This window comes from Choloepus didactylus, chromosome 3 (genome assembly GCF_015220235.1).
Source record: "Choloepus didactylus isolate mChoDid1 chromosome 3, mChoDid1.pri, whole genome shotgun sequence".
NCBI lineage: Eukaryota > Metazoa > Chordata > Mammalia > Pilosa > Megalonychidae > Choloepus > Choloepus didactylus.
In genome coordinates, this window is record NC_051309.1 from 24,027,569 (window position 1) to 24,046,090 (window position 18,522).

The window sequence follows — 18,522 nt, forward strand, 5'->3', positions numbered from 1 at the left end:
ATGTCTTGTCTTCCAATCCACTGATCCTTTCTTGTGCCTGTTCAACTGTACTGTTGTATCCCTCCATTGTCTTTTTCAACTCCTCCATTATGCCCTTCATTCCCATAAGTTCTGCCATTTGTTTTATAAGTTTATGAATTCTTATTTATGGTCATCCTGTGTCTTCCTATATCCTTCATCTCTTTTGCTATATCTTCCCTCAGTTCATTGACTTGATTTTTTAATTGATTTAGGAGATTTGTTTGAACATCTTTAATTAATTCTTCCTTCAGTTCATTGAATTGATTTAGCACTAGTTGCCTCAACTCCTGCATCTTGGTTGAACTATTAGTTTGTTCCTTTGGCTGACCCATATTTTCATATTTCCTAGTATGGCTCATTATCTTGAGCTGTCTAGGCATCTGACTTTCTTGATTAGTTTATTCTGGATCTCATTTTCACTCTTTTTCCTAGAGTTTTTTTTGGTTTTTTTTTTTTTTTTTTTTTGGTTTGCTTTGTTCTCTAACCTTTGGTGTTCAGTTCAGCTTATTCTAGGCCTCTAATTTAGGTTCTATTTAGTTTATTGGAGTTTTCCACCTCTTGTTGTTCTGTTTCTTGCCCTGCCTCTATGTAGACATTTTGTGTGAAGATCTCCTAAGATTTGGCCAACCCCAGTCAGGTTTTCCCAGTCCAGAGAGGCCCAGGTCGCAGGAGGAGGGTATGGAGTTTCCTTGAGAATGAGAACCTCCTGTGAGGTCTTTAGACTCTGTGCTTTTCTTATGCTGTCCAGCTGATGGTGCTTGCCAGCCTGCAGCTCCCCTACCAGTGTGAGGAGGTATGGAGCTTTTAGTTCTTTCAGTGATCCTGACCCTGGTGGGATGTGACAGATTGAAGCTGTTTTCTGAATTCCAGCTACTGGGGTCTGAGTTCCCCAAATGAGGGCTGCCATTGGAGCTGAGCCATGCCCCCTTTTCTTGAATAAGTTATGGCCTTTAGAAAATTTTCTCCTCCACTAGACTTATTGCTTTGTCTCTCGGAGCTATCTTAGCTCTGCTCTTGTCTGGGCACAAATTGCAAGTTTTTGAGGATTTCTGTAATGGGCTACTTAGAATAGTTACTTTTAAAAAAAAAAGCAAAAAAGATTTAGAAAAAAGAAAAAGAAGGGTCCAGTATAGACTATTTAAAGAAAAGCCCTTTAATTCAGTCCTTGCAGTTCTGATGGACCAATGAAATGCAAACAGACAAGCAGTTGGAGACCACTTGAGGAGCAATCAAGAAACCAGAAAAAAACAGCTTTTCAGAGAAAGGCCCTGGCCCCCTGGGTTTGCATATGTGCCTGATTCTATTTGAGCCCAGCCCTCCTCCTTATTATGCTTATCCCCAACTCCAAAAGTCTCCTTTTTTATTTTTGTTTTTTTTTCCTTTTTTGATATTTTTGCTAGCCCTTTCTCCTCTCTGCCAGGCTGACTGCTCCCAGATCCTCCAGTGTGTGGTCTCAGTTTATCTATGGTTGCTGTTTTTGTTCAACAGTCTGAGTTTGTTAATCAGTTCCACAACTGCAGCTCTCCCTCCTGGTTCCCAGCACCAGTGGCCCCACCTCCCTTAGGATTGTGCCTGGGAGGGAGGGGCATGGGCCTCCTGGCTGCAAGAACTTACAGATTTTGCTGATCTCATCTGCTCCACACACTCATGAGTGTTGTATGATATGTGTCCAAACCCAAATTCCTCTGCAGTGTCCATTCCACACAGTTCCTGGCTGTCTACTAGCTACCCCAGAGGACTAACTAAAACTCACAACTCACCACTCTGCCATCTTGCCCCCCATTGGTTGTTTTAAGAGTGTATTGTTTGGGAGGATTGTGGGCAGATGGTGGAGTGGGTAGTTCCTTTTTGTGGTCCATTCACGAGATCAACTATTAAACAAGATGGAAGTGTCTGAATCAACTATTTGGAAACTCCAGAGTCCAGTAGAATGCTGTGAAGCATCAAGGGAAGAGTGGGAGGAAAATGCCAGTAAATTATGAATTGCACTCTATAGGCAGTGGATATTATCACCCTTCTCCCAGTCTAAAAGCACACTTCAAATGTGCTGGTTTGAATGTATTATGTCCCCCAAATGCCATTATCTTTGGTGCAATCTTGTGGGGCAGACATTTTAGTGCTGATTAGATTGGAATTATTTGAGTGTTTCCATGGATATGTGCTCCACCCAACTGTAAGTGATAACTCTGATTAGATATTTCCATGGAGGCATGGCCCCACCCATTCAGGGTGGCCTTGATCAGTGGAGTTATATAAATGAGCTGACAGGCTGAGGGAACTCAGTGTAGCTGTGAGTGATCTTTTGAAGAGGAGCTACAGCCAAGAAGGACACTTTGAAGAAAGCACAGGAGCTGCAGATGAGAGACATTTTGAAGACTGCCACTGGAAGCAGACTCTTGCTTCAGAGAAGCTAAGAGAGGACAAATACCCCAAGTGCAACTAAGAGTGACATTTTTGAGGAGCTACAGCCTGGAGAGGAATGCCCTGGGAGAAAGCCATTTTGAAACTAGAACTTTGGAGCAGACGCCAACCATGTGTCTTCCCAGCTAACAGAGGTTTTCCGGACGCCATTGGCCATCCTCCAGTAAAGGTACCCAATTGCTGATGTGTTACCTTGGACACCTTATGGCCTTAAGACTGTAACTGTGTAACCAAATAAACCCCCTTTTATAAAAGCCAATCTATCCCTGGTGTTTTGCATTCTGGCAGCATTAGCAAGCTAGAACAGAGGCATTCACCCCCACCCTTGGTACAGTTTGCTGGTGACAGGGCAGGATATAAAGATCTATTTCCTCAAGACCCAGAGAAGTGCAGTATGATGACTGATCACTGCTTTTGATTAGCTGCCTCAGATTTCTGGGGTGCCTGGATCTGAGAAGACCACTATTCCAACCAGTCCTGGGCAAAAGCAGTTGAGGAGCTTAAAAACACTTCCATAAAACAATAGAAAACTCTTAAAGGATATGCCAGTATGAATGTACTGTGTCCCCAAAATGCCATTATCTTTGATGTAATTTTGTGTGGGCAGATGTTATCAGTTTTGATTAGATTTCTTTGAGTGTCTCTTTGGAATGTGCCCCACCCAGCTGTGGGTGATGACTCTGATGAGATATTCCCATGGGGGCATGGCCCCACCCACTCAGGGTGGAACTTGATCAGTGGAGCCATATAAATGAACTGACTCAAAGAGAAGGAACTCAGTGCAGCTGTGAATGATGTTTTGAAGAGGAGCAAGCTTGCTAGAGAGGAATGTCCTGGGAGAAAACCATTTTGAAACCACAACTTTGGAGCAGATGCCAGCCACGTGCCTTCCCAGCTAACAGAGGTTTTCTGGATGCCATTCGCCATCCTCCAGTGAAGGTACCCAATTACTGATGTGTTACCTTGGACACTTTATGGCCTTAAGACAGTAACTGTGTAACCAAATAAACCCCCTTTTTATAAAAGCCAATCCATCTCTGGTGTTTTGCATTCTGCAGCGTTAGCAAACTGGAACAGATTTTGGTACCAGAGAAGTGGGGTGCTTTTGCTGCTGAGTTTGCAAATACCAAACATGTTGGAAGAGCTTTTCAAATGGATAAGGGGAAGATTCTGGAAGAATTGTGAGGAGCTTGATAGAAAAGGCCAAAACTGCTTTAAAGAGACTGTTTATGGAAATATGGACTCTAAAGATACTTCTGATGAGGACTTGAGCAGAAATGATGAATGTGTTGTTGTGAACTGGAAGAAAGGTGATCCTTGTTTTAAAGTGGCAGAGAATTTGGCAAAATTGAGTCCTGGTGTCAGATGGAAGGAAGAATTTGAAAGTGACAACCTGGATTACTTAGCTGAGGAGATCTCCAGACTACGTGTGGAGGATGTACCCTGGCTTCTCCTTGAGGCTTATAGTAAAATGCGAGCAGAGAGAGATAAACTTAGAACTGAACTCTTGGGTTCAAAGAAACCAGAAGCTGATGGCTTGGAAAATTACGAGCTTCCAGGGGGTAGAATCCCAGAAGCTACAGCCCAACGTGAGGATGTAACCAAACATGGAACCCAGCCACCATTTCAGTACAAGCCAACACTGGAAAAGGAGTTAAGCAGAAAGGATTTGTGGAAAGTCCTATTGTCTGATGGCTTTGACCCCTTCATGCTTCACGAGAAGCCAACAGAATTTTTGCGAGATCTTTACAGACAGAGCCGTTGCCAGTCTGGACTGGAGGAGACAGACACGGAACAAACTGAAGGAAAAATTTCTTCAAAGACAGAGCCATGGAGGTTGAGGTCTGGAGTCAAGAGGCCTTGGGCTGGGAGAGTGGAGTGGCCCACATGCATGGAAAGGGTGAGTTTGCCCTGGAGGTCGAGGGTGGTCCTTCCTCCTCGATGCTCAGGAAACATCCTGCCACCCCAAGCCCCAAAGAGGGTGGAGCACATTCCCAGGGAATTGGGGAGAGTCTGGCTACCACCACACTGTTCTGAAGGGGTTGAGCATGTGCCCCAGAGATGGAAGGGAATCTGGGTGCTGCCCCAATGTTTGAGGAGGGTGGGGCCGAGAAGGTTGTCTCCCCAATGTGTGGATATGTTGGAGCACTCACCCAAGTGTTTGGAGAGGAAAGGGCTGCCATAAAGGCCCTTAGGAAGGGTTAGACTCCTGCTCTCTCAAGCCCCAAGGATGCAACCTCGTTCTCTAAATGACTCTCAGACTTTGAAATCTAATGGAGTTTGTCCTCCAGGTTTTAGGAACTGTTTTGGTCCTGTGAACCATTTTCTTTTCAGTTTTTCCTTATGGCAATGGGAATGTTTATCCTATGAATGTCCCTCATTTGTGTATTGGAAGCACATAACTTGTTCTAAGTTCACAGATCCACAGCTAAAGGAAAATTATGCCTTAGGACTGACCATGCCTATAATTGTTTTTCATGGAATTTTGTACTTAACTATTGTTACTGAAATGATTTAAGTTTCTGTGATATTGTTGTGGGATGAATGTATTTTGTATATGGAAAGATAATGTCATTTTGGGGTCCAGGGGGTGGAATGTGCCAGTTTGAATGCATTGTGTCCCCCAAACGCCATTATCTTTGATGCAATCTTGTATGGGCAGATGTTATCAGTTTTGATTAGATTTCTTTGAGTGTCTCTTTGGAATGTGCCCCACCCAGCTGTGGGTGATGACTCTGATGAGATATTCCCATGGAGGCATGGCCCCACACATTCAGGGTGGGACTTGATCAGTGGAGCCATACAAATGAGCTGACTCAAAGAGAAGGAACTCAGTGCAGCTGTGAGTGATGTTTTGAAGAGAAGCAAGCTTGCTAGAGAAGAATATCCTGGGAGAAAGCCATTTGAAACCAGAACTTTGGAGCAGATGCCAGCCACGTGCCTTACCAGCTAACAGAGGTTTTCCGGATGGCATTGGCCATCCTCCAGTGAAGGTACCCGATTACTGATATGTTACCTTGGACACTTTATGGCCTTAAGACTGTAACTGTGTAGCCAAATATACCCTCTTTTTATAAAGCCAATCCATCTCTGGTGTTTTGCATTCTGCATCATTAGCAAACTAGAACAAAAGGATACATTTGCCATCGGAAAATCTCCTGGAAACTTTGCTAGCCTCTCTCTAAGCCCCTCCTGAGGGCACTATGGAGCTGACCAACACTCCTTTTGTGAATCCCTGGGCTTGTTCAGGTTGGGAAAGACTGATTTGGAAAAACATGGCCCCTCCCAGAATTTCCCTTCCAGGCAAAACCAGGTTGAGGCAGTGAAAGAAGTGTGAGAAACTACTGAGTCTGGTAGCCTGAGCCAAAGTCTTAGAAGCTGTAAGTCCTATAGTGGAAGACCTGAGAAAGGGGGAAGATATGACTCTTGAGGAGTAGAAGCAGTGCTCAAATTTAAGTAAACAGAGGAACTCCTAAGACCACTAGCAAACAAAAGCCCAGTACATGGCACAGGCCAAGAAAAGACAGGGAAGATCCTGCCCCTTGCAATTTCCTTGGGTTGAACTTCATGATAGCAGTGCTGAACACTAAAGGAGAGCACCAGCCAAAAGAAGTTCCCAAGAGTTTGAAAGGAGTTTTTGTTGTTGTTGTTTTGTTTGTTTGTTTGTTTGCTTTGCTTTGGTTTGTTTGGGTTTTTTCACTCCTAGCAGTCATGAAAATCCATTTCATGTCAATAGCTGGATACAAGCTCAAGAATAAAAAGCAGTTCAGGGACTAAATCACAGAATTAACATTTTAAAATATTAAAGTGCATAGTGCACAACAAAAAGAGTGCAAGAGAAACAAAGAAACAGGAAATGATGGTCCAGCTAAAGAAGAAGGTAAAAATCCAGAAAACAGGATAGAAGACCAAACTGCAGGTATATTGGGCAAACACTTAAAGAATGATCTTCAATGTACTCAGGGAAACAAAGGAAAATACAGAGAAAGGATCAAAGGTTATGAGGAAAACAATGAATGAACAATATGGAATTGCAATAAAGATACAGAAATTTTAAATATTAACCAAACAGACATACTAGATTTGAAGACCAAAACTGAAATGAAAAATACCCTGGAAAGTTTCAAAAACTGAGTGGAGATGGTTGAAGAAAAAATCAATGAGCTCTAAGACAAGAAAATTAAAATGTATCAGATTGAAGACCAGAAAGGAAATAGAATTATAAAAAGCAAAAATAGCCTCAGAGACCTGTGGTGCAACATTAAGTGTTCCAATGTATGTATAATGGGAGTACCAGAAAGAGAAGAAAGGGCAAGGAGAGAGTTCTAAAACCTGCAAGAGAAGAAGCAATAAAGGAGTTCCAATTAGATTAAGAACCAATTTCTCATCAGAAACCATGGAGGCAAGGAGGAGATGAGTTGAAATATTTAAAGTGTGGAGAGAAAACAACTGCCAATCAAGAATTTTGTATCTACTGAGAAATACTTTAAACAAATGAGGGGGAGATTAAGATATTCTCAGATAAGCAAAAGCTGAGGGAGTTTATCACTGCCAAATGTGCCCTACAAACAGTGAAAATCAGAGTTCTTCAAACTGAATGGAAATGACAATGGACAGGTGATTAAAGTGGCATAAAAAAATAAAGATCTCCAGTAAAGGTGACCATTTTGGAATTATAAAAGCCAGTACTATTGTATTGTATTTTATGGTATATTAACTCCACTTCTTACTTCTCACAGGTACTAGAATGCATGTGCTTAAAATGTAATGATACCAAGCAAGAATCAACATTCAGGAACAGAGCAATTTGCTCCTCTCTCAGAAAGAATGGAGACAAGAAATCTGATGTTTATGCCCCAAAAAGCAGAATTTCATCCAGCACTTCTTCCAGATTCTCAAGGTGCTGACAAAGGATGAGATGGGTCATCCAGAGACAGGAGATGTTATTGCCTGGCTCAAGGAGATCTTGGAGTACAATGTTATTGGAGGCAAGTACAACTGGGGTTTGACAGTCCTGACAGTGTTCCAGGAACTGGAGGAGCCAAATAATCAGGATGCTGATCGTCTCCAACAGGCCTTGACTATGGGCTGGTGTATGAAATTGCTCCAAGCATTTTTCTTGGTGTCAGACAACATCCTGGACTTATCTCTCACCCAACAGGGACAGCTCTGCTGATATCAGAAGCAAAGCACAGGTTTTATGCCATTAATGATGCCATGCTTCTGTACCTTCCATCTACTGAAACTCTACTGCTGGGAGCAGCCCTATTTTCTGAAGCTGATCAAGCTGTTCTTGCAGATTTCCTATCAGACTAAGATCAGACAGATGCTGAACCTCATCACAGCCCCCCCCAAGGCAATGTGGATCTTGGTAGATTCACTGAAAAGTGGTACAAATCCATTGTGAAGTACAAGACAGCTTTCTAGTCCTTCTACCTTCCTGTAACTGCTAACATATATATGGTGGGCCTTGACAGGGAGAAAGAGTATTCCAATGCCAAGAAGATCCTGCTGGAGATGAGAGAGTTATTTCAGATTAAGTATGATTACTTGACCTTTTGGGGTACCCCAATGTGACTGGCAAGATTGGCACTAACATCCAAGACAACAACTACAACCGGCTGGTGGTTCAGTGTCTGCATCAGGCTTCTCTGGAACAGCATCAGATCCTGCAGGAGAATTACAGGAAGAAGGAAGCTGAGAAGGTGACCTGGGTGAAGGCATTGTTCAAGGGGCTGGAGCTGCCAGCTGCCTTTACACAGTATGAGGAACATATTATAGCCACTTTCTGGGTCTCATGGACCAGCACTCTGAGCCCCTGACCCTGGCTATCTTCTTGGGGCTGGCAAACAAGATCTACAAGCACAAAAAAAATGATTCAGAGAATGTGAGGGCAGGGATGGGAGGCTCTTTTTTTTTTTTTTTTTTTAATTTTATTTTGAAATAAATTCAAAGTTACAGGAACAGTTGCAAAAACAATACTAACCCCATACAAAGAATTCCATCATACCCTAACCCCCCTCCCCCGATAGTTCAATCCACCAACCTTAACATGTTGTCACATCGCTATTTCTTTCCCTATCTATCATCCATCATCTATTGCTCTGTCTTCTGAACATATGAGCGCTAGCTGCGCACATCCTTGAACATACGCTATAATTCACATATACACTTCCCATGAACAGGAACATTCTTTTATGCAATCCCATTAAGCGCAGCTAAGAAGTACAACAGTTTCAACAATGATACAATGCTTACATTCTATATTTTCTTTACCTTATGTCTCAACTGTGTCCCTTTGAGCCACCTGTCCTCTATCCTCTAATTCCATCCAAGTTCATCCTTGACATTCAATCATCTATTTAGACTGTCTTTTTTTTTTTAGCTGTGGGAACATATATACAGCCTAAATCTTCCCATTCCACCCCCTCCCTAGCCTTCCATTAGTGGGATTAATCACCTTTAGAATGTTGTAATGTTCTTTCCCACCATCCATTACTAGAAATTTCCCTTCACCTCAAACAGCAACTCCACCCTCATTTCTTAACTCTCCATTGCCCCTTCCCCCATTTCTCTTAACCCGAACTCTACAATTCATCTCTATGGTTACATTCTCTGACAGTTTCTTTGTGTTTGCTGTGGGGGTTAAAATTAACCTCTTAAATCCATATCAATCTTGTTTTTCTTTGATACCACCTCCACTTCAATAGGACACATAAACTATGTTCCTATACTCCTCCATTCCCCTACCTTTATATAGTTGTCTAAAATTACATATTTTACATTGAGTTCAAAACCACTGATTTGTCATTAGGGTTTGTGTAATTTATATCATGTAAGAAGTAAATAGTGGAGTTACAGTTCAAAAATTATTGACTTCTATTTGTATTCCACTGTGGCTGGAGAATGCGCCCTGAGTATATTCATTTTTTTTTTTTTTTAATTTCTTGAGGCTTGTTTTATGTCCCAGCTTATGGTCCCTTCTGGAGAAAGATCTGTGATCACTAGAGGAAAATGAGTGTCGTGGTGCTTTGGGATGTAAAGTACTATATATTTCTGTTAAAATTCTCTATACCTCTTTCTCCTTTCTTTGTTTCTCTGTTGGTAGGGTTCCCTTTAGAATCTGAAGTAGGGCAGGTCTTTTATTGGCAAAGTCTCTCAGGATTTGTTTGTGAAAAATTTAAGCTCTCCCTCGAATTTGAAGGAGAGTTTTGCTGGATAAAGTATTCTTGGTTGGAAATTTTTCTCTCTCAGTATTTTAAATATGTCATGCCACTGCCTTCTCATCTCCATGGTGGCCACTGAGTAGCCACAACTTAGTCTTATGCTGTTTCCTTTGTATGTGGTGAATTGCTTTTCTCTTGCTGCTTTCAGAACTTGCTCCTTCTCTTCAGTGTTTGAGAGTCTGATCAGAATATGTCTCGGGGTGGGTTTATTTGGATTTATTCTATTTGGAGTTCGCTGGGCATTCATGCTTTGTGTATTTATATTGTGTAGAATGTTGGGGAAGTTTTCCCCAACAATTTCTTTGAATACTCTTTCTAGACCTTTACCCTTCTCTTCCCCTTCTGGGACACCAATGAGTCTTAAGTTTGGACGTTTTATTTTATCTATTGTATCCCTGAGATCCATTTCGATTTTTTCGAGCTTTTTCTCCATTCTTTCTTTTGTCCTTTTATTTTCTGTTCTGTGGACTTCTAGGACACTGAGATGTTGTTCAGCTTCCTCTAGTCTTGTATTGTGATTATCCAGAGTCTTTTTAATTTGGCCTACAGTTTCTTTTATTTCCATAAGATCTTCTATTTTTTATTTAGCCTTGCAATGTCTTCTTTATGCTCTTCTAGGTTCTTCTTTATGTAGCTTATATCCTGGGCCATGGTCTTCTTGATGTCCTTTAAATCCTTTGCCATGCTTTTGTTCCTCGATTGTATTTCTTTAATTAATTCTGCGAGGAACTTTGTTTCTTCAGATAACTTGATTTGTGTGTTTGGAGTTGGATTCTCCATATCGTCTGGTTTTATCATATGCATTGAGATTTTCTGTTGTTTTTGGCCTCTTGGCATTTGCTCTGCTCGACAGGGTTCTTTTAATTTGTAAAAAAAAAAAAACCTATCTAATTTTTCAGAAACACTGTTTGGTGACATAAACTTTCTCTAACTAACCAGCAGATGGCATCTGTGAGTCACCTATACCTCTCAAGTCAGTTCTCCACATTGTCCCCACCGTGAGTGGGGAAATGATTCTTGTGGGGTCCAGCCTGAGAACTCAGCCTGGGTGTGTTGCTGGAGCTGTCCGCCCTGAATGTGGGGTGCTTGTACGGGTGGTCAGGGAGGAAGGACAGCCTCAATATTCAAATCCCCCTGGTTCCCAGAGATTCAAGGCCGCCACAAGAGACCAAGCCTTCATTTCATGTCAACCCCAGCCCCTGCCCCTCTCTCTCGATGTCTCACAAACCACCGGACTTGGTGTAGTGTCTCTGGGATCTCCGAGCAGGTCCCCCTGCCCAGCCGTGCTCCTCCAGGACCACTGCTGAGAGAATGCTGCGCTACATCATCAGCGTGCACTGTCCCTCAAGAGAAGCCCCAGGCTGCCGGGCCGAGCCAGCTCGCTTTCAGCCTTATGCAAAAATGGCCAAACGGGGCATCTCCACACCCTCTTCCTCTCACAGTTCCTCCTTCCCAACTCTGGGACAACTGGTGGGGCTCTGGGCTGTGGGCACAGCCCCAGGCAGGAGTTTATCCAGCACTCCTGGGAGCGAGCTGCTAGCCGCGGGGATTCTTTCAGCTTCTGGCTCTCCGCTCCGTTCCCCCGGCCCCAGGGATATCTGCAGCAGGCTATCTTCCAGGCCAGTCACCGAGAGGCCGGCCCAGACCCCTCTTGCTGTGTTTTACTGCGTGTTTCCCACGATCGCACCTGCAGCCGCTTGCACCTGCAGCCGCTCCTGGGTTTTCCCCTTTTTTCTTTCTTTTTTTTTTTCCCAGACGCCAAACCCTGGCTTCCCCGGATTGCTGCACATGGCTGCGGGACTTCCAGCTGGCCTACTCACTCATTTCAGAATGCAGACTCTCAGTTTCACCAAGTATACAGCCCCTGGGAACTAGCAAATCTCATCCAGCTGGCACATCACTGTAACCGGTATTCTGCGTCACTCTCTGGTCCTTATCTAGTGTTTTTCACAGAGGTGTTCCTTGGCCCTGTCTCACCTAACTGCCATCTTGGTTTCTCCGGGAGGCTCTTAATTTATTAGTCTAACTTTAAAAATTATAATGATAAATCTATAGTTTTGGACATAAAATGTACAAAGACACAATCTGTAACAAGTACAAAAAATAGGGGGGACACGGAGGGGTATAGGAATAGTATATGCACATGAATTAAAGTTAAGCTGGTATCAATCCAAAAAGATTGTTTTATATTTAGGATGTTAAATTTTAACCCAATAATTACCACAAAGAAAATATTTTAAATATATATCCAGAAATAAATGAAAAGGGACTCAGTAAGGTACACTACAAAAATAAATATGAAAGTAGGAATTTACAAAAGAATTGAGGGTCATAAAAAGGTATAAGACTTGAAGAAACAAAACAGCAAAATGGCACAGAAAAGTTCTGCATTATTAGCAGTTACTTTACATGTAAATGGATTAAAATCTCCAGTCAATATGCAGAGATTTGCAGAATGGATAAATAAGTATGATCCAACTCTATACTGCTTATAAAAAAAGGCAATCTTAGACATAAGCAGGTTAAAAGTGAAAGGATGGAAAAATATGCCAAGGAAGTAGTAACCTTAAAAATAAATGGGGTAGCTATACTAATAGATAAAATATGCTTTAAGTCATAAAATATGACATTTTATGTATTGATAAAGTGTTCAATTCAACAAGAATACATAATTATAAATATATTTATGCACCTAATGCCATAGCCCCAAAATATATGAAGCAAATATTGGCATATATGAAGTGAGATATTTATGGTTCTACCTTAATAGCAGAACATAATATACCATTTTCAATAATAGATAGAACATCTAGACAGAAGGTCAATAAGGAAATGGAAGACTTGAGCAATGCTCTAATCCACTGATCTCTAACAGATATATATGGAACAGAATTCACATTCTTCTGCCTTGCACATGTAACATTCTCCATGATAAACCATATATTAAGTCACAAAACAAGTGCAAATAAATCCAAAAATATTGAAATCATACAATTTATCTTCTTCAATCACAAAGAAATGAAAGTAGAAATCAATAACAGAGGGAAAAATGGATAATTCACAAATATGTGGAAATTAATGCAAGCTTAAAAAAACAATGGATCAAATAAATCAAAAGGGAAATTAGGAAATATCTTGAGGCTAATCAAAATGAAAATACGACATAAAAAATTATTGGTTGTAGCAAAGGCAGTGCTGAGCAGAAAACTTACAGCTTTAAATGTTTACATTATAAAGAAAGAAATATATCAAATCAGAGACCTAAATTGAAACTTAGGGATCTAGAAAAAGAAAAATAATCTAAATGAAAAGTGAAGAGAAGGTAGGAAGTAACAATTATTAGACTGCCCATAAATGAAATAGAGAGTAAACAAACATTAGAGAACATCAAAGTAGCCAAATGTTACTTCTTTTCAAAAATTGATAAATTAACAAATCTTTAGCTATACAGGAAAGAGGACACAAATGACTGAAATCAGAAATGGAAAGGGGGGCATTATTACTGACCACACAGAAATAAAAAAAGAGCTATAGGATGATACTCTGAATAACTCTATGTCAATGAATTAGATAACTGAGATGAAATGGAAAATTCATAGGAACACACAAACTATCTATGCTTACTCAAGAAGAAATAGAAGATCTCAACAAACTATAAAGATACTGAACCAGCAACCAAAATCCTCAATCTAAGAAAATCCCAGGACAAGATGGTTTTACAGGAGCAAAATTATGCTTTCAAAGGCCATTTCCAAAATGTCTCTATAAGCTTAAGCTCCTCTCTCAGTTTAGGTGCATTCTTCAAAGTGTCCCTCTTGGCTGTAGCAAGCTCACTCCTTCTGTCTGAGCTTATATAGTGCTCTAGTAAACTAACCAAGGCCCATGCTGAATGGATGGGGCACAACTCCATGGAGATTATCCAATCAGAGTTATCACCCACAGTTGGGTGGGACACATTTCCATGGAAACAACCTAATCCAAACATTCCAACTTAATCCCCACTAATATGTCTGCCCCCAGAAGATTGCATCAAAGATAATGGCATTTTGGGGGACATAATATATTCAAACTGGCACAAGGAGGGAACACTCACTACCTCATTCTTTGAAGCCAACATCACCCTCATACCAAAGCCAGATAGAGATACCACAAGAAAAGAATATTCCAGACCAATATCTCTTATGAATATAGATACAAAATCCTTGAGAAAATTGTAGCAAACTGATTCCAACAGTGGATTAAAATAATTATAAACTGAGGTCAAGTGGGATTTATCTCAGTTATGCAAGGGAAGTTCAACATAAAATAATCAATTAAGGTAATACACCATATTAACAGAAAAAAAGGAAAAAAAAAACATAAACATCTCAATTGATGCACAAAAGGTATTTGAGAATATCCAGAATTCTTTCTTGATAAAAACACTTAGAGCACTAGGAATAGATGGAAACTTCCTCAACATGATAAAGGACATAGATGAAGAACCCAAGGCTAACATTGTACTCAGTGGTGAAAGACTGAAAGTTTTCACTCTAAGATCAGGAAAAAGAAAAAAATGATGCCAACTCTCACCACTGTTATTCAAAATTGTACTGAAAGTTCTACCTAGAGCAATTAGGCAAGAAAAGAAATAAAAGACAACCAAATTGGAACAGAAGAATTAAAAAAATTCCCTGTTTGCTGATGACATGGTCTTATATATAGAAAATCCTGAAAAATCCACAACAAAGCTAATAAAGCTAATAAGAGAATTCAGCAAAAAGGCAGGGTATAAAATCAAAATGAAAAATCAGTAGTGTTTCTTTACACTAGTAATGATCAATCTGAAGAAGAAATCAAGAAAAAATTCCATTTACAATAGCAACTAAAAATATCAAATACCTAGGAATAAATCTAAGCAAGGCTGAAAAGGACTTACACACAGAAAACTACAAGACATTGCTAAAATAAATAAAAGAAAACCTAAATAAATGGATGGACATTACAAGTGCATAGGTTGAAAGACTAAATGTTGTTAACATGTCAATTCTACCCCCAAACAATTTACAGATTCAACATAATACTAATAACATTTCCAAAAGTCTTCACTGCAGATACGGAAAATCCAATAATCAAATTTATTTGAAATGATAAGGGGCCCCAAATAACCAAAGCCATCTTGAAATAGAAGACCAATGTTGGATAACTCACTTCTTGATTTTGCAACTTATTACAAATCCACAGTTATCAAAACAGTGTGGTACTGAGACAAGGATAGATATATAGAACAATGGAATAAAATTGAGAGTTCAGATAGCAACTATCCCATTTATGACCAACTGATATTTGAAAAGGGTGATAAACCCACTCAATTGGGAAGGAATAGTCTCTTCAATAAATTGTACTGGGAAACTGGAGTTCCATATGTAAAAGAATAAAGGTGGACCCTATCTCACATCATATACAAAAATCAATTCAAAATGGATCCAATACCTAAATATAAGAAACAGAACCATAAAACTCCTAGTGGAAAACTTAGGAATCATCTTAAGGACCTGTGCTAGGCATTTTTTTCTTTGACCTGATACCCAAAGCACAAGTAACAAAGGAAAAAATAGATAAATGAGGCCTCATCAAAATTAAAAACTTTTATGCATGAAAGGATTTAATCATGAAAGTTAAACATCCTACACAATGGGGGAAAATATTTGTAAACCACATGTTATAAGGTTTTAATATCCAGAATACAAAAAAATCCTAAACTTATCAACAAAAAAATTAACAACCCAGTTTAGAAAGGGGCAAAATACTTGAATAGCCATATCTACAAAGAACATAAACAAAGGCAAAAAAGCACATGAAAATATGTCAAAGCCATTAGCAAAGAGGTAAATGAAATTTAAAACCACAATAGGAAATCATTTCATACCCACTATAATGACTACTATTAAAAAATGGAAAATTTCAAGTATTGGAGAGGATGTGGGGAAATAGTACACACATTCATTGTTGATGAGAATGTAAAATGGTACAACTGCTGTGGAAGACAATTTGATGGTTCCCCAGAAAGTTAAGTATACATTACCATATGATCCAGCATTCCCACCTGTAGGAATATAAACAAAATTATTGAAAGCAGGGAGTTAAAGAGATATTTACACACTGTGTTTATAGCTGCATTCAAAATTGCTAAAAAATTGGAGCAACCCACATGACCATCAATTGCTGAATGGATAAGCAAAGAATGGTAATACATATACAGTGGAATATTATTCAGTCATAAGAAGAAGGAAGTTCTTATACATGTGACAACATGGATGAACCTTGAAGACATCATGTTGGGTGAAATGAGCCACACAAAAGGTTAAATACTGTACATTCTCACTAATATGAAATAATTAGAATATACAAATTAATAGGGTCAGAAACTAGAATATAGTTTACCAGTTGCTGGTAGTGAATGAGAAGGAAATGCTTACCTGTGGATCACTTCTATTTGGGGTGATGGAAATGTTTTGGTAATGGATGATGATGATAACAAGCATTGTGAATGTAATTAACAGTATTGAATTATGAATGTTCCAGTTTGCTAAAGCTGCCATTATGCAAAATAGCAGAAATAGATTGGCTTTTATAAATGGAATTTATTAGGTTATAAATTTATATTTATAAGGCCATAAAAGTGTCCAACTAAGGCATCACCAAGAGGATACCTCCACTGAAGAAAGGCCGATGGCATCTGGAACACCTCTGTTGGCTGAGAAGGCACATGGCTGGCATCTGCTGGTCCTTTGCTCTTGGGTTGCATTTCAAAATGGCTTTCTCCAAAATGTCTCTGGTCTTCTGTCTCTCTTAGCTTCTCTCAGTTCTCTGCTTGGTTCTCCTGGGGCATTTCTCTTTAAGTGCCTAGGAGTCCTCTCTTAGCCTCTCCAGGGCAAACTCTGGGTTTCATCTCTTAACTTAGCATCTGCTAACATCTACTTGTCTGCATCTCAAAGTGTCTGGGTCTGTGTCAGCTCTTAGCTTCTCTCAGGGGAAAACTCTGAATTACATCTAAGCCCCTCTCCAAAATGTCTCTCTTAGGTTCTCTGAGCTCCTTCTCTCTGTGAGCTCTCTTGAAGTCCTCCAGTGACCTAATTAAGACCCAAACAGAATGTGTGAGTTTACATGTCCATAGAAATCATTTAATCAAAAGTCTGGCCCACAGTTGTGTGAGTCACATCTCCATGGAAACACTCAAAAGATTCCACCCAAAAAGATTGAATTAAAAGATCACGGCTCATGTGAAAGGAAATGAAATAAGCTTCAGTGGCAGAGAGATTCCAAAAGGAGCCGAGAGGTCACTCTGGTGGGCACTCTTATGCACAATATAGACAACCCTTTTTAGGTTCTAATGAATTGGGGTAGCTGGTGGCGGATACCTGAAACTACCAAACTACAACCCAGAACCCATGAATCTTGAAGACAATTGTATAAAAATGTGGCTTATGAGGGGGACAGTGGGATTGGGGGGGGCCATAGGGATCACACTCCCATTTGTCTAGTTTGTGGATGGATGAGTGGAAAGGTGGGGGAAGGAAAGAAACAAACAGACAAGGGTGCCCAGTGTTCTTTTGTACTTTAGTTGCTCTTTTTCACTTTAATTATTATTCTGGTTATTTTTGTGTGTGTAGTAATGAGGGTGTCGGGGATTGATTTTGGTAATGAATGTACAACTATGTAATGGTACTGTGAACAATCAAATGTATGATTTGTTTTGTATGACTGCATGGTATATGAATATATTTCAATAAAATGAATTAAAAAAAAAAGCAAACTAAAGAAAAAAAAAGTTCATGGCTCCTTTGGGGCCCATAACAGTTTGAAACTGGCACAGTGATTTCAGTGTGGTTAAAAGGGGAAATTTTGTATTGTATGTATGTTACTAGAATAAAATTTTAAAATGTATCCTTAGAAGTTTACAACACAAACAGTGAACTCTTGAGTAAACCATGGACTCTAATTAATAGGACAATTATAAAAAATGTTCTTTCATCAATTTCAGCAAATGTAGCATTCTAATGTAAAGTGTTAATAATACAGTAGTATATGGGAATTTTGTGATTTATGCATCATTTGTCAGTAAACCTACAGTGTCTTTCATTTAAAATAATGTATTTTTAAATTTCCATGTATTTTTTAATTTTCCAGTTTTCATTCTGTTATTAATTCCTGTTTTCATTCCATTGTGGTCAGGAAAGAGACCTTGTATGATTTCAATATTTTTTAAATTTTTTTTGTGATTTGTTTTAATATAACACATGGTCTATACTGAATAATGATCATGTGCACTTAAGAAGAATTTATATTCTGCTGTTATTGGGAGAAGTGTTCCAGATATGTCTTCTAAATCCAGTGGTTCATAATATTGTTCAAGTCCATTCTTTCTATCTAGAAGTTCTATCCATTATTGAAAGTATTGTATTAAATTTATTATTAATGTAGACAAAACTATTTTTCCCTTTAATTCTGCCAATGTTTGCCTCATATATTTTGGGGCTCTGTTATTAGGTGCATATATATTTATAGCTGCTATATCTTCTTGTTTAATTGACTCATTTTATCACTACAGAATATACTTCTTTGTCACTTGTAACAGTTTTTGACCTAAATTCTATTTTACCTGGTATTAGTATAGAAACTCCAGCTCTCTTTGGTTACTATTTCCTTGGAATATTTTTTCCATCCTTTCACTGGCAAACTATTTGGGGCTTTTAATTTTAACCCATCATGCCAAAGTCAGCATTTTGATTAGAGAATTTAATCCATCTACATTAAAGTAATTACTGTTAACGTGGAACTCAGTTTTGCCATCCTGGTATTTTTTTTTTTTTTT

The 18,522-nt window shown here is 39.4% G+C and overlaps 1 pseudogene; it reads left to right on the forward strand.

Annotated features, from left to right (window-relative positions):
- Positions 1 to 6,301: 6,301 nt before the first annotated feature.
- The window catches only part of LOC119530218, a 68,441-nt pseudogene continuing 56,220 nt past the window's right edge, over positions 6,302 to 18,522 (forward strand).